Genomic DNA, 10,000 nt, shown 5'->3' on the forward strand with positions numbered 1-10,000 from the left:
CTTACATCTATAAGCGTTTTATTCAGAAATCAGGATACAAGTAGACATCATGCATGGACCCTTCTCCAGAGCTCTGACCAGTGGCCCCAGCCCTGGAGAAAAAAAGACCCCGTCTCAGTGTGAGCGGCCATTTTAAATAGCCGAAAGGAACAGTTCTGATTGGACAGGAGCAAAGGGGGCGGTGTCTTCTCATTGGTTCTTGTTGCCAGCTCCCGCCTCTGCCGTCCCTTCATTGGTTCTTCTCGTCTGCCAATGAGTGCACATGTTGTGAAAAGGTGGGGGAAGACAGGAAGGCGCCTTGTTTGGGGAATGGGGTCTGGGTCTTCTCCGAAGGCTGTCCAAACATAAGGGGGGGGGAGAAAGGCCTGTTCCCATGGTGTGTGTGTTGGGTCATAGGAAGGACATGTGTGTGTGTGTGTCAGGTCCGAGGTCAGTGGCTGGCCTCGAGTGTCTAAAAGGAGAATAATGGCCACATCTGGACCCTTCGTTATCTCTGAGAGTATAGAGAGCTCTTTGTATGTGATCCCCTCCGGAATGTGTGGATGCGGAGGAGGGGGTCTCACTGTTATCTTTCTTTAGATCAGCTCAGACGCCAGATTGCCCTGCCGAAGTATTCAACTCTTATTCAGTGTTTTTCCATCTTACACATAATATTTAGGCAAACAATACTAGGCTGTGCTAAGCTAGAATATATATTCTTTAACACTGTATCGTGATTTCCCTTTTTACGCTTTATCTTATCATTTAAATTAATTCAAAAATGTGGCAGTTCCAATACTCACATCCAATACTCCTGATCAAATTTAGAGTTTTCAATTTGACTGATTTGAAATAAATAGGTTCAGTCCTACCTTATTTTGACACCGCGCGGTTCGATCAGTTTCTCGGAGCGGGTCTTAGAACAAGTGGTCCGTCTGGGGTCTCAGGTGCTGTCCTCCTCAGGTCTCTGGACCGGTTTTCACAACCATTCATCTGCTACCATTTTGTTGGAGTTGGACAGCGACACACCACACCTGGACGACACTCACTGGAAGAAAGAGCGGTAGACTTCTACGTTATATCTATAAGCGTTTTATTCAGAAATCAGGATACAAGTAGACATCATGCATGGACCCCCCTCCTTCTGGTACCTAGAGTATTCAGACCAGAGAGAGGCCCTTAACAGAGGGCGCAACGGTTTAAATAATCTTCATGACCAGTTCTGATTGGTCAGGAGGTAAAGAGGATGGTGTCTTCTCATTGGTTCTTGTTCCTCTGCCTCCATCGCTGTCGCTCATTCATTGGTTCTTCTCGGCCCGCCAATGAGAGCACATGTTGAGAAAAAGGTGTGGGAAGAGGAGATAGTTGATTTAATAGTCCCTCTCTTGTAAGAAGACTCCCTTCGGGGCCTTATCTCTTCAGGAATGGGGCCTGGATCTTCTCCGAAGGCCGTCCACACACCGGGGGCTTCTTCCCATGTGTGAGTGTGTGAGCGTGTGAGGGGGATAGGTGAAGGGGGGGAAAGTGAGTGACCTCGAGTGTCTAAAAGGAGAATAATGGCCACATCAGGACCCTTCCTACGCTCTGAGAGTATAGAGAGCTCTTTGTATGTGATCACCTCCGGAATGTGTGGATGCGGAGGGGGGGGGCTCACGGAACCTCACCAAGCGTCACTGTTATCTTTCTTTAGATCAGTCAGGCACCAGAGTGCTCCGCTGGAGATTTTAACTTCCATTCAGTGTTTTCCATCTTACACATAATCTATATGCAAACAATACTAAGCTATGCTAAACTATAATATATATTCTTTACACACGTACGCGTCTCTCTTAACATGGCGCCCGAACAGGGACCTGAGAGGTAGATAGGCTTGTGTATGATACCTTAATTAATCAATACGCGGTTAATTAAATGGAAAATAACGATTCAATTTTGAAATCTTATTTTAACTTCGAGCACAAGGAGCGGATTCTTCTCTCTCAGGTTAAAACACATGAACCCTCCCCGACGAAAAACTGTATGAAACCAGTGAAAACGAACTGAATTGATTTATTTACTGAGCCAGAGAAGGTAAGCGGTGATTTCCCGGCGAGCACTCGGACTACCTGTATGCTCGGGCCCCCGTGCCGGCGAACACCCACTATCTGCCCTCTGCCCTACTCACCGAGGCACTCCACCTGTTTATCGGGGCAATCGAAGCCCGTAATCTGGCCGTCCTTTTCCCTGGAAAAGGAACCGTCCATTTAACGCGGTACCGATCGATTCTCAGAGTTTTGGTAGTTCCGGAGAGGAGGAAATCCTTTAAAACTAAAAGTACTTCACGCGCGGGCGTTTTAAAGGCAGTTAGCATGGAGTAAATAAATCAGTGCGCAATAGGTTGAAGAGTACCTAGCTCGTTGGAATAACCCGCTTGGCGAGAGCGTACATTTCTACGCTCGTCCCCCGTCTAAAACCCAGCTTAACCCTAAAAATGCGTTATTGGCACACAGAGAAAGTCGAGCTGAGCTGATCCCTTGGTGCGATAAAGGCTCAGGAACTGAAGGGACGAAAAAAGGCACAAAACTCTCCTAGTACTTGTAATTAATAGTTTAATTACAAAACTTTAAACACAAGCCGATGAGTTAGGCTCCCCGCTCGGAGATAGCCGTCGCTAGGCATGTGTGTTTAAATAACTAACATGAATGAACAGAGTGAGCGTATCACCATTTATTCCGACTGACGTGTGTGGGTGTGATTGGATATAGTGACGCCGTTCTAACCAGACTGCGGCTGTAACAATTACTCTAAACACTATCGGGGTCGAAATCCTTCTGGGATTTCCCCTCAAACATATTCCAAGAGGTGTGTGCGTGGGATCACAGCCTTTTTATTTGGAAGAGATGTGCGCGGTCTGAGCGGAGGCTGAGAGGAGAAAAAAGGGGCCGGACGACATCGTCACCACGGCTGGAAGTGACGTCCCACTCCCACCGCAGCTGGACCGTCCAGATACTGGTCTCCCTCTTCCATTATTGTGCATATTGATGTGCAGGGTGGTGCGAATAATACTGTAATAACGGCAGTGTTGTTTTGACCATCTATGATAAATCTGGCAGTGTTGGATAAACAATCCTCGTGTTCCCCCAGGACATGTGGTGATAAATATCTGACTAAATCTCTATAGGAGGCTGCAGTGTGTTACATGCTGGAGCTTTGTTTTCATTGTTTCCCCCCCTCTTCCCAAACAGGCTGTTGTCAAAAGCATCATGCCTCATCCTCACGATATCACCAAATATAGCAGTTTATGGACACTCAGACGTCCTAGTTATACAGGAAAATATACCAGTAACCTAGAATAGGATAACATATCCTTCTTTTATTTCCAAAGCGAGATGGACTACCTTGAACAGGTGTGATCCTCCTAGGTTGTGAGTGTTCGATTGAACACACATTATTGACTTTAATTTAGTTGATAGCTTACATTAAAATTACCGATTGAGTTTGAGTTGATTTATTGAATTTAATTTGATTTATTGACTTTGAGTTGATTTATTGAGTTTGATTTGATTAATTGACTTTGATTTGATTAATTGACTTTGATTTGATTTATTGACTTCATTCTTATGAAGTATTTTTGTTCAGGTTGATCCATTGATTGCCAATTATATTTTTGACCGTTTTAATCAGTTGCGACATAACTACTAACGTTCAAAATAAAACTGACAGATCGTGAAACCAAAACAAATTAAATAAAATGAGACTCTAATAAAAAGAACAAGCCGGTGCGCAGGCACGGCACAGACAGCTGAAGTAAATGCCATTTTGGAAGGCCTCTTAGCAGCGAAGAAGAAGAACAACATTTCTAAACCAAGAATTGTAACCGACAGTGATTACTGTTACACAGCAGGTACTCAGGAATTGGAGTACTGGAAACAAAGAGATTTTACAAATGTAAAAGGCGAACCACTCGCCCACGCGCATTTGTGGAGTCGGATAGCAGAAATAACTGGTTCTATGTACCTAGATTGGAATCATGTTAATAGTCACACCGACGTTAGAGATTACGATCATGATGGTAATAGACAAGTTAACCTAATGGCCCAGACACGACTCAAGGTGGCCAAACTCTCCCTGAAATTTCCACCGGGATGGAAGGGAGACGACGCATTCACTGAGGTGCCGCCTGACGATGCCTATCAGGGGGTCACTGAAGTGCACGAAGGACTAGGGCATGTGGGTCATGGGAAAATTCGAAGATTTTTGATGAACAACATGATCTGCATCCCTGCTCTGAAACACACACACAACACAGGTCAGATCACGATGTCAGCAATGTGCCATGGTCGATGGGTTTAAGAAAAGCTACGCCGTAGCGACTTAAGATATTGTGTAACAGACACATCCAAAACTAATTTGGAATGGCAAGTCCTTATCCCATCAATCCTGAACCTGAACTTGACATCGGTGACCTGACCACACACACAACACAAGCCGTGTGGATGCTCAGCTGCTCGGGGGACACAATTTGGGAAGGCGAAAGCCTGTGTAACCTGAAATTGTCTCTCAAAAGGTACCATTGTTTCCGATTGGGACAGAACTTGTCGCTTGCAGTGGCAAATTTCTTTCCCCAAATGCAACCAAACCCCCTGTGGGTTTAGCCAGAGAGGGCCTCCCCTCCTGTCGCATGATTTTTTGTGGGCCCTGCGTTACCACGTTTGGCCTAAGAACAGTAATGGGGCGTTATGTTGTAACGACTCAATAATAACTTTGATAGACGATTTAATGACGAGCTTCCTATTTTTCTTTGATACTTTTATTCTGTTTTGTTTATTGTTTTGACCTCACAGGATATTTCTGGTGGCGGAAATATCTGATACCTGTTCTGATTATGGTGATATTGGTTACCATAATTAGTCTGCGGCATAAATTAGGTTTGTTACCCTTAGCTCGATACATCACGGCTAAAATTCTGAAGGGGATATGTTATGTCATCAAACACACCATTATCATACTGTTCCGTGTGTTAAAATATTGCGTAGTGGCTCTAGCAAGTGCACTACATTCAACAGGTGCGAGCCCGAGGAATCGGCTCGTGTGGACCAGGGGTAGGTCTCCCAAGGTGAGATTTGCACCTGGTACTAAATAAACCGGTAGGAGAGCGCCTCCCACAAATGTTCCTTAAGAACAGGACGAGGGGCGCAAGGAGAAGGAGAGAGGGTGTTAGGGGAACGGCGGTTCTCTTATACAGGATCTCCTGACGACAGTTAAAACAACAATTTTTTGACAGGTTTAAAGACATTTTTAACGAACTGACTGATCGACTGAATGGGTTGACTTTTGTATTTTTCACTTTTTAGCCAGTTAATGGTAAATGTTTAAACGGGGTAACTCTTTTGTTTTGAATTTTGGGGACGGGTGACCTGTTTACCTTTTATCTTTTTGTTTCTCTCACAGGGTGACCTTGTCACCTGTTGGGAGTTTACTTTTGCGCCGTTTGGCCTTTTATATTTTTGTTTCTCTCACAGGGTGACCTTGTCACCTTGTGGGAGTTTACTTTTGAACCAGTGCATGTCCCGCTATATTTTTCTTTTTGTTAGTTTTTCCATCACATTTCACATTATGTCGTTTAATAGAATTTCAGTAAATCATTGATGCTGGCGCGGCTATCTAATAGGAGAGCACCGTGAATTGGAAGTCGCGTACAGAATCATTTGTTCGCGCCAAACCTGGGCTTAAAAGGGCCCTGACTGTTTAAATTTTTAATATTTTAATTTCTTTATTATTTTAAATTTTAATATTGTAAAAAAAAAAATTTATGTAAATTTTAAATGTTTTAATTTTTTATTATTATTTTAATTTTTAATATTTTAATTTCTTATTATTACTTTTTTTTTAAAAATGCATGCATTAATTAGTCCAACAGAAGGTTTCTATAACTAGCTTTCTGTTTTTCTTTGATATATTCTTTATTATTACCTTTTGTGTTTATTGTTTTAACCTCACATCACCCATCGGTACTTTGACAAGTTCACACCCTCCGCCCAGAATGGGTGCACCATGAATCCCAATGTCAAGCAGGTCCAGGTCTGTTCGCGTCATCCACACAGCGAAGCCTGGATCTGAAAGATCGAGAGAGAAGCCCTGCATGTGCATTCTGTGACCAGAACCAGTGATCCGTCTTCCTGAAGACCGAGCAGCGCATGCAGTGACGTTCCGACCTCTACCTGGGGATCAAGACAGACTGTCACAGATCCCACCAAGGCCAAAGGCGTTTCGAGAATCCCCCGAGCTGACCTGCCTCTTGGAAGCAGAGCCAACGGACGTGGCACTACCAGGACCGCAGGGGAGCAGCAGAGATCGAGCAGTATGAGGCTTCATACGGGGGGCCCGACGCGGACAACCAAGGTCAACACGACGACAGTGTGGGCTCCACCCACATTGTTTTTCCACAAGCAGAACCGGGGCAGACGCGTCCCGGTGCTGACCTTTTCGAACTGAACTGTTCGACCGGGGGGACTCAACTGTAATTCGTACAGAGGGGTCACCCGAAGGGACTCAACTGTAATTAGTACAGAGGGTTCGATGAAGAGACCCGGCTGTACATTGCACAGCGGGTCAGGACAGTTTGTCTACGAACGGAATATTGGACTTGATGGGTAATCATAACTCATGGACATTTGGCTGTCCTGATTTCTGGACTATATGGATTATATGGTGACAACGATGCGGAAGAGACACTGGGACAATGGAGGAGTACCAAGGTGATTGAGCGTGAGTAACATGTGTGGGGGAAAAGAAAAAAAGAAAAAAACTGTGTGATATGACTTGTATTGAGGTATTCATTTTATGTTACTGATTTCAAGGTTTTCAATAGTTTATGTTGTATTTTGGTTTTTAATGAACATGTAGGGGTTTTGGTTGAGGCATAATTCAGGTTTTGATGTTAAGTATCTGTGGCTAATCCGAGAGAGGGTGTGAGGAGTAGTCGGGTTAACACAGATAACTGATAATAAGGGAAACAAATTAAGTACCATTTGCATAAAAGTAATTGGAACATTAAAGAGGCTGGGTTTATCAAAATTCACAAGAGAGGGTGTTAGAAGTGGGACAAATAAATGCGAATTTTTCTGGGATTAGCAAGAGGAGCCGTAGACCAGGCCGGGAAAAGTGAATGCGGAATGTGAGTAATAAAACAGATCAAAGGGGACCCCAGTTCCATTAGACTACAACAACAGGAAAGCAACAAGGCATCCATCAGGCCGGCCGACAGGGAGAGTGGCTGTAAGATCAAATGAAAGCATCGAGGCCATCGCTGAGACGATAAGCAGAGGGCCAGGTGTGACAGAACACGGGTCCTGAGTGGTCATCTTTGGCGTTTACAACCAGTGACCCTCTGTCTGAACTCACTCAGGGGCCCCACGCCGACACCAGATGTAAACATTGCACCTCTGGTGATATTCAAATGAAGACCTGGTTGATTGTGTGTTCGGAGCCCATATCCGCACCATATGGGCCCAGGAGGATGTATTGCGGAGTGAATAAACACAAACCTGAATTAATGTGTGTTAACCTGCCTGTAGATCAATGGTCTTTGATATGATAATGTAATATATGTCTCCCAATATGTTCTGTATCCTGACCCCCGGTTAGAGTGTGTTTGATGTCACTGGCATCGGGAAGTCTCATCAAGTCTGAAAGGATCACAAAGCGGGGACCCTAAGTGCCTGAGAGATAAGAGGAGACACCCGGAGACAGGTCACCGAGGTGACCGAGCTCATCTAAACCAGGAGACAACAGTCCCCCTCTTTGATGTGGGACAGAGAGTCTCTCCAGAACCTCTCAGGAAGAGAGGGGGGGGGGCTGAACCCCCCATCAGCACCCCAAAGAGGGACGGATATCCGGTAAAAGTGGGAGGAGCCGAGGGTATAAAGGTGACGAACAGGGAAAAGGAAAAGGGTCTTTGGGAGAGTTTTTGAGAAAAAGGGTTTTTCATATGTTGTGGTTTGCGTCAGGCGTCCGTGAAGAACTCACGGGCGCCTGACGTACTTTGTCTATTTTTCTTCTTTTATTCGGGCTGAAGAAAAAGAGAGTTTTTGAGTTCTTGTCACTTTTGCGTCAGGCTCCCGAGAGGGAACTCACTTATAATTGTACTTTGTTTATTTCTTTCTTCTTTTTTTGAATAAAATACTTGGCTGCCTTGCAGTCTTAAACTTTACATTCGGTTCGTGGACCTACTTTTTTGTGAGCCCTATTTCTTCACCTGTCGACCCACCCGAGGAGACCAAAGGCGGAGACCCGAGAGCGGACCCCCGCCGCCCCCGAGGTGAGTCTGAGCGACATCTACACGGCTACACCCACTGACCCCAGTTACTCAGGGCACATACTGATTCCTCACACACTGGTAACTGACATTTTGTACTAAAGAGAGATATCGCTGCAGCCGGTAGACCTCCGTCTCTCGGCCGAGCCGTGGTTGGTTCTGGGACCAAGAGAGGGACTCGTAACACCGAGTCCTCGTCGCGGAGTTTGTCCTAAGAATAAGAATATTAATAAGTGTCCCGCCAGCCGCTCTACGAGCCTTGTACCCTCAGAGCGGGCTGGGAGGAGACCAGATAATTGAATACACAGCGTTTCTCTCCGCGGAGATCGATCTGACATCATCTAGGGGTGTCGCGCGCCGAGCCAAACAGCAACCACTGTCGAGGTGCACGCGCGTCGCTCATCAGGCCCGAACGATCGCAGAATCATATAGAGGGAGTTACTGATCTCCGCCTCCTCTCCCCCTTAACTCGGTCTTCGCCCTCGCTCGAGTTTCCCTCTCCCCCTCGAAGCGTAAGGCGAGGATACCGTGACCGGGGCCGGTCGTCAGAAGAGAGGCCGGGCATCGTGACCCGTGGACCCGCGTCCTCTCCAGTGCGACAGGTTAGCAGCGCGCGGTGACGCGCTGCGCCTGGGCGCCGCCGACGTGCTTTTACGACAGTTTGCTACACGTCTGTCCTTAGAGCACGATTATTTCCCTCAATAAAGTACCCGGTGTGAGCCGACTCGCACCTCAAACCTTTCCCCCCCTCCTCTCCATCTCTCCTCTCCCGTCTCGTTCTCCCCGCTCCTCTCCTCCCCCGGTTTCCCCTACACGAGAAGACTGCGGCGTGACTTTTCTTTCCGTCTCCCACCCGAGGCGACCGAATCGGTTCACGTACGCGTCTCTCTTAACAAGAGAGCGTATGTGTGTGGGTGTGAGTGTGTGTGTGTGAGAGAGCGTGTGTGTGTGTGAGTGCGTGTGTGTGCGAGTGCGTGTGTGTGCGAGTGCGTGTGGGTGTGAGAGAGTGTGTGTGTGGGAGAGAGCGTATGTGTGGGAGAGAGCGTATGTGTGTGAGAGAGCGTGTGGGAGAGAGCGTGTGAGTGCGTGTGAGTGCGTGTGTGTGTGCGTGTGTGTGAGAGAGCTTGTGTGTGTGTGTGAGAGCGTGTGTGTGTGAGAGAGCGTGCGTGTGGGTGTGGGAGAGAGCATATGTGTGTGTGAGAGAGCGTGTGTGCGCAGCAGCTTTTAACAAGTGAGCCCTGTGTTCTAAATTGTAAAAACCTAAACAAGGAAACATTGTTGGTCTTCTTCCTCACATTTGTTTTCACCGTGAGAATATTTAACCCTAAAGTTACATCATTTCGAAAAAGTAAATTCACGAGTTTCAGTCAAGCTGGAAAAGTAAAAGTCGAACAAAAATAATTTGTAAACTTCACCACATGGGGGCGCTGTTTGTTCATTCATCACATGAAAGATCCCTTTTTTCAATGCCTTCCTTTTAGAACACAGACACACACAATTATAAACAGTTTACTTTATTAGGTATACAATAGAGACACTTCAGACGTATCTACACACACACACACACACACACACAGAGAGAGAGAGAGATAGTTACTACATCGCTGATATAAGTTTATTTCCAACACACAGCTGCGTTCATACAGTCAAACACACTCTGCAGTTTGGACCCGCAGGTCAACAAACTGATTAAAGGTGCATTTCACACTTTGATCAAAGCAGATT

General features: G+C 46.0%; 1 protein-coding gene across 1 annotated transcript in view; it reads right to left on the reverse strand.

Moving 5' to 3' along the window:
* Positions 1–9,773: 9,773 nt before the first annotated feature.
* The window catches only part of LOC130188936 (pyruvate dehydrogenase (acetyl-transferring) kinase isozyme 2, mitochondrial-like), a 10,792-nt gene continuing 10,565 nt past the window's right edge, over positions 9,774–10,000 (reverse strand). Inside the window, exon 11 of the mRNA XM_056407502.1 lies at positions 9,774–10,000. This exon is cut by the window's right edge and continues 1,127 nt beyond it. The gene's annotated coding sequence lies outside the window, so the exon portion shown is untranslated.

Source organism: Pseudoliparis swirei, chromosome 23, assembly GCF_029220125.1.
Source record: "Pseudoliparis swirei isolate HS2019 ecotype Mariana Trench chromosome 23, NWPU_hadal_v1, whole genome shotgun sequence".
Classification (NCBI taxonomy): Eukaryota; Metazoa; Chordata; class Actinopteri; order Perciformes; family Liparidae; genus Pseudoliparis; species Pseudoliparis swirei.